Consider the following 5872-nt stretch of genomic DNA (forward strand, 5'->3'; position numbering starts at 1 on the left):
GGACGTCGTGTCGTCAACTTCCGGTTCTCTAAAACAAGCACGCGAAGCCTCTTCAAACTCTACGCCAGCTCCTCGGCAGTCGAGCCCAAGCGAGAGCTATCGGAGCAGTGTGCGTTATCAGCATTCTTTTACAACGCCGAAAGTGTCGGGTATTACAGTAACCACAGGCGAGCAGGGCGTTTCGACGGAGTGCTGGAGGCATAAACTCAAGCTGATGAAGGAACTTTAGCGTATACGTACGTGAGCGCCTTGATCGGCCTGCGCGGTCCAGACAGCTGTTGGCGCAGAGATTAATCAGCCAGACAAAGCGCTAATATTTCTCTAACCAAGTGTAAAATAATTTAAACATTTACAAAAAACAACGTGTTAACCATTTGACCAGCAGCAAAGAATACATTTGGCTACTGCTGCTTTGTGTGGTTGAGCGCTGTACCACCAGGTGGCTGCACCGTGCAGACCGTTCCCATTTGCACTTCAATTCTTCCCGTGAGACGACATGGTCAAACGGCTAGGCCCTGTCCCCTTGCGCTTGCGTTTACCCTAATACCTTACTCATGAAAGGCTATTGTGTCAGTAATCTTCCGGTGTAAAGTGACGGACGCAAACGCGCAAATCCTGGCGCCGATAAAATAGCAGCAGTCCGATGCGCTGCAGCCAGTCCACTCGTCTGCTGTCTCGCAGAAGGACACGTTGTCAAAGCTTGACATATTGCCAGTCGTTGCGTTTGCAGTCCACAACGCAAAAAGTTGATTCATAGTGCTCGCGAAAAGACTTAGACTGACTTTCACCGCGGAGCTCTCGTCAATATAGAGCACGTTGTAGCACATGACAACGCTTGCTGTGTGCCGGAAGTGCTTAAGCGTAGTGTGAAGTTGTTCTTGTGCATTCTCTTTCTATTACTTTCTTCTTATAGAAAAAGGTTAACTAATATTACAACTATTACCAACACCTTTTGTTCACCATAAATGTGGAAAAATGATCGATGACGCACCCTGGGCAGCCATTCGGATAGCTCGCCCTACTGACATCAATTGGGTGATTATGTCATATGAATAGAGGCGGATGAGAATTGCGCCGAGCAGTGTTCTGCGATCCGCAGTGATCTACATTTTTATACCGTAATAGCAAATTACATGCTTTACATGTAGTACTTAGATGCGTCAAATAATGATCAGAAAGACCTGCTCTAACGATTCAGTAAGTTTGTACGAAATCGTCGAAATCGTTTCAGGGTCCTTTCAGGGTTCGAAGCAGCGCTTTAAAGTTGAACAAAGAGACGAGAACAGCACGTAACAAACTTTTTACGTGCTGTTCTTGCCTCTGTGTTCAACTTTGCAGCGCCTGCTTTTTAAACACATTGATGATACTCCAATCAGCCTTATTTAGTGACAACAAGCCTTCATGTGTGAATCAACAATGGCAGTACGTTACATATCTTATTTCCCTAAAGCCTTGATCTTACCTTATCTTACATATCTTATTTCCCCGAACAGAAAAAAACAGCATTATATTGGACGTCACCTTCTTAAGCGACAATATTCCCGTTAACACAATCTCTTGGGAAACAGTCAATGGAATTGCAGACCACAAAGAAACCATATGTTCGTTAACATTATACAACCAGCCGTGAGGGTGAAGAAAAAGACAAATATACGACTGGAAAAATTCCTTTGATGATAGTGTTCTTTTCAGGGCACTGGAAAGCACTCATAGCACTCATATCGTCCACTGCAAAGCTCCATGACGAGGTACAGGACATCGCTTGAAGATACTCAGATTAATTTTTGCATTCTGCCTAATTACATATTTTAAATTATTTGATGAATTTCTCAAGTATTATAGTCAGATGAGTATTCATGAGAAACCTCCAAAGAGAAAACTTCAGAGTGGTACAGAAAACTCGTCGATACAGCTTTATCTGGTTAAATACATGCTTCATAAAAGCCTTTTTCCGAGTGCGAAAGAATCCTGTGAATACGCAATGTGACTCGAACGGTCAGTCGCACGGTTATATTGCGTTTATTCATGGTGCTCGAAAAAAATACTTCGATGTAGCAAGCATTGAGCAACAGAAAGCTGGTGCAGGAATGTTTCGTTTTACTCTACAATTTTGTCTTTTACACACTTCAACTAATCAAAATACTTGGGAATGTGAATAAATAATTAAGGCTGACTATGTAATTAAGTAGGATGCAAAAATAATCTGAGTACCTCCAAGCGACTCTAAACCACCTTAATTTGGTTCTGCCCAGCTAAATGTTCGTTTGAAAGCTACTTTATGCCGAATAAACTTCTTATTTAAAAGTAAGCGCGCCGCAAGTGCTGCGGTGTGAGTGGAGGATTAGCTCTGGCATGCCTACTAAGGATTAATAGTAAAACGTTTAGTCAAGGAGGCGGCTGCATTTAAACACAAGGGGTAAGTAGTATTGTGTGACAAACAGAACTGTGCCGACGGGTGCTTGAAACTTATAATAAGGTATAAACTGCAGGCATTCGTATTCATACCGCGAGCTTCTTCGATGCAGCGCGGTATCTTGTTTGACACCAAAGAGGATCTTGCTTTTCAGTGACCCTAATTAAACAGAACTGCTTGTCGGCCTAGTTGGTGCTTGCTAAAAGACATGTTTTTTGCCGCATTTGAACACACGCAAAAAGAAGACAACACGGGTGGCACTTCCAACTGATTTAATTTTGGGCTGTGACCCAAGAATCCATACATACATATATATATATATATATATATATATATATATATATACACGCATGCGCTGGCTATTCACAGATCTAGGGTACCCAGCGGTCACAGAATCTAGTTCCCGATGTATAGAGCACAGTAAATGTATCGCTAATGCAATTTGTACCTTTCTTATTTATATAGTAAGCTTCCATCAGCTCACGTGGTATTTGAAATCTACTTCTGGCAAGAATCCTAATCTCAGAAAAACCGTGGTTTGCACATGCAGGCCTTGCAGTGCGCAGGGAAATGTGCCACGCCATCTTTCATTAGATTTAGTTCGTCGTCCCTGGCTCATTCAATTATGCAGCGTCCAGTCTGTCCTATATAGGACTTGCCGCACTCAAGGGGAATTTCATACACCACGCCTATAGCGCATTTCCCGTAGGACGTGCTATGCTTCTTGCCACAGCCTTGCGAACCGGTCTCCTCGCGTGTGGTTATCGATCATAGTCGACCCAGTTTGACGGGGTCAGAATAGGCAATGGGCACACCATACCGGCCTGCCACCTTCTTGAGGTTATGGGAAACCTTATGAAGATAAGGAATCATTGCAGGTCTTACGGTTCTGGCTCTTTCTTCCTCCCTTGTGGCGCTGGTACCACTAACGTTCCGTAAAAGCCTTTCGGTGACTGAGTTCACCAACGATTCAGGGGACCATGCTGCTTTCAATCGCTTAATCTGATTATTGAACGAGGCCTGCATCATGTGTGTACACGACTTTCCGAGGGCAGAATCCAGGCAGAACCTAACAATTCCACGCTTGACAATTTTGCAATGGCATGAATTACACGGCAGCAACCCTTTCTTGGCACGTGGGAAATATTGCCAACAAGCTTGTCCATCATGAAAGGTTAATCTTATATCTATAAATTGCAGTTTGTTACGCTGTGGCATTTCATGCGTAAGTGAAAGCCCTTTGCCATTGTTCCTAAAAATGTTTAAAATATCATTGCAGCGCATCAATGAGCCTTGTCTGTTAAAAAGGATTAACAAGTCGTCCATGTATCCAAAAACATTTAAACTGTTTAAAGTGTTGTCCCGTTTAAACGCCTCTTCGAGCAAGCGGTCAACACTAAATAAGAATATGTTGCACAGCAGTGGCAGAATGCACGAACCAATGCAGAAGTCGCGTTTATTGCAGATCGTAGATCTGTGAATAGCCAGCGCATGCGTGTATGTATATATATATTCTTGGGTGACGGCCCAAAATTAAATCAGTTGGAAGTGCCGCCCGTGTTGCCCTTATGTGTCTTCCTTTTGTATGTGTTCCATTTCTACAAAAAAAGGTTTTATCTTAATTAAAGTTACGATCATTACAGTAAGGTGGAATAAGTGTGGGCGATATTACAGGGAATAAGTGTATTATGTTGATTGTCATTTCAGAAAAAAGAGTATGTTTTAACATTTTTTCCAACAGTACATTTCGTTCGGAGGGAAACCATGTAGGTTTCAGAATGTTCGCAGCAGGTAGCGCTTTTGCTTATTCGCGCATTCCACGCGTTAATTCACCAGCACTCTTTTAACATTTGCATATAACAGGTTTGCGGAAACCATTCAAAATACCCAAGCCCTGCAGGTGTCCTGGCTGGTGGAGGAAGAGCAGTACCACTAACGTCGCTGTTGCTTCAAAATAAATGCCTTAGCATTATAAGCACATAAGAATACAACTACCTAAATTATCATAGCCAAGCACTTCGCTGAAGAACACACGAGTGCCGTCTTAAGGCAGGCGTGTGTAGATATTCATTCATTTCAATTATTCAGCCGTCTACAAACACCATTTTGCAGTAGCATTCTCACTCAACGATCTGTACTGCGATCATAGAACGAAGGTTTAGTGTAGGTCCCGCTGAAGTAAATGTGGATTATAAAAAAGCAAGGAAATACAAAATCCTAACATGAGGCTGCATCAGAATGGTGTCGTCATCAGAAAGTGATTGCTGTCGTCCTCATTTCTGCACCCGCATCTGGTATAGCGCTATACACGAAAGGCCAAACAAGTGCTAAGTGGTGACAAAAAAAACAATTTCTATTGTGGGCTTCCTCCCGTGTCCACTTTAGTTACACATCATATAGCGCCGCCTCAAGGGTTTCGGGGGCCGGAACCTTTGCTTTAATATTGCCGTCAAACGGCAGGACACTGAACTAACGCTGCAAACACACTTCACATGCACTGTGAGTAGCACAGCAGGATTCATCATCCAAGCGAGAGCGCGAAGCATTGAACAATGTGAACAGATATGCAAGTGAGGGATGTAAGACAGCCACGCACTCTCTATGCTTTTGAGGGCGGGCAAGCCTATGTAACGCGGGGCTTGGCGTAATGATGCAGTTCGTCAAGCGTTCATATTGATTTGCTTCGGAGAGTACACTGTCGTGGAAGCCTGTGTGCGACATGCGAAAACGCCAACGCAAAGGTGCACGAACACGCTAGCAATAGAGTGTTATTTTAAAGTCACCCTGCGCGCCTTTGAGCATGTATGAAAGAAAGAGTAGCTCTTCTGACGTGTTTTTGGAACGATTTCTGTCAGGCAACTTGCATGTGCCATTATGCCTATCACCTATACTAGCTGTCATTATTGGTGTATTGATGCATGCTCCGTCGTTAGCCGATTTTATATACTATACTGTTAAGCTTTTTCACAATTCTCGATGGCGGCGCATGTGCAATAATGTTCCTGGTGGTTTGTCCTCAAAATATACTTCGTTGCAAGTGAGCATTTTTCGAGTCTGCGTGCACTTTTTCTTGTACGCTTCTGCGCTTCCCTTTGCGAAAATGATCTCAAAGCAGCAAGCGCAACAGCTAACTATTCTAAAGCTTATTCTTGTATATATTATTGAGAGTTGACGAATCTTCCACGCACATTTTGTGGAACGTAGTTGCGAGCGGATATATCACGGAAACAAACATCACGCCATGCGAATCCGACGGCCACAATACCACTGCGTGTCTTCACGAATGTATGGGAAACACTGATACTATCTTCTCGCTATACAAATAGAAGATGCATGAAAAGCGAAATAATATTATCTCGGCGTTTCACGAGCAGCGTGTGCGTGGCCTGATTATGTGTCGTGACAACTCTGAGACACGTGACTTTTCATACATGCGCTTCGAAATAGTAGTCCTAGCGC

Source organism: Dermacentor albipictus, chromosome 10, assembly GCF_038994185.2.
Source record: "Dermacentor albipictus isolate Rhodes 1998 colony chromosome 10, USDA_Dalb.pri_finalv2, whole genome shotgun sequence".
Taxonomy (NCBI): domain Eukaryota; kingdom Metazoa; phylum Arthropoda; class Arachnida; order Ixodida; family Ixodidae; genus Dermacentor; species Dermacentor albipictus.